This window comes from Nicotiana sylvestris, chromosome 5 (genome assembly GCF_000393655.2).
Source record: "Nicotiana sylvestris chromosome 5, ASM39365v2, whole genome shotgun sequence".
NCBI lineage: Eukaryota > Viridiplantae > Streptophyta > Magnoliopsida > Solanales > Solanaceae > Nicotiana > Nicotiana sylvestris.
In genome coordinates this window covers 24,718,120-24,719,234 of record NC_091061.1, presented here as the reverse complement: position 1 = coordinate 24,719,234, position 1,115 = coordinate 24,718,120, and the positions used below count along the sequence as shown (strand labels likewise).

At 30.0% G+C, this 1,115-nt stretch overlaps 1 non-coding gene across 1 annotated transcript; it reads right to left on the bottom strand.

Moving 5' to 3' along the window:
- Positions 1-695: 695 nt before the first annotated feature.
- Positions 696-767, bottom strand: TRNAC-GCA (transfer RNA cysteine (anticodon GCA)). Its single transcript has one exon. It is a non-coding gene; the product is annotated as a tRNA-Cys (tRNA).
- Positions 768-1,115: the final 348 nt, after the last annotated feature.

Here is a 1,115-nt window from a genome sequence, read left to right as displayed (position 1 = left end):
ATAATATTATTATTGAACTAGTAGCAATTCCCACATTGTTATTCATAGTATAAACAATTACTACATCATAACAATAACTAATGCGTCAACTAAACTATCCCATTTAATAAGCCAAACACATATCATAGTATTATTGCTAATTCATTCGCCGATAAAAAATAAATTTTGAACCCGTGACTTGCGCCTTGTCAAGTATCTAGTACTATTTTTGTTGTTGTACAAAAGTTATGATGCCTTGGGGAAAGTCTAGTATAGCATTTGGCTGATTTAGTTCTTTACTTGCATGCTAGAATTTATACTTTCTTCCAACAAAAATAATTATTAGTGAAAAGTGGAAAGGAATTAAATTTTATGATACCTTAAGGTATTTGGTGACTCTAGAATTCTGTTTAAAATAAGGTAAAAGAAAAAATGAATAATTTTTATGTGTGATATTTTTATCTGTTGGAAGGAAAATTACAAGAGATCCAATATTATTCTTTCAAATTCTTTTAATCTTCATCATCAATCCGACCAAAAATAGAAGGAAAAAAAAACTATAAGTAACAATCTCAAATCAATGCTCAGATATTAAGTACTCTCTATCATGTCTTGGCAAGAGAAAAATATTCAAATAAATAAAAACATAAAGAAGAAGCTTCGCAAATCAATTTAATGGAGGGAAAAAGCAAAAGTAAATACAGAATTAAAAAACTAGGGCCCAACCGGGTTCGAACCGGTGACCTCTTGATCTGCAGTCAAATGCTCTACCACTGAGCTATGGACCCTTTGTTGTTTATATTGGATTAATTAATTATTCAAAGATTATGAGAATAGTACAAAAATTACGTCTATTAAAAGTTCAGTCTCAGCAAACTACAATACTCTCATCAGCAAGTGCCATTATACATGCATTTGTTGTCAATGACGATCCATCGATTAGATCTTATTACCATCTCGTATTGTTGTTGTTATTATTGGAAAGCAATAAAAAATTGGATAGCAGACCGAACAGGAAGTACCATTTATACTAAAAAAGATCTGAATGCAAAAATGCCTTAAATTAGCTATTCAACCACAACATAGACCATTTTATTTCTTTAGACATTAATGTAGATGGTAGATTTCTTTTCCTT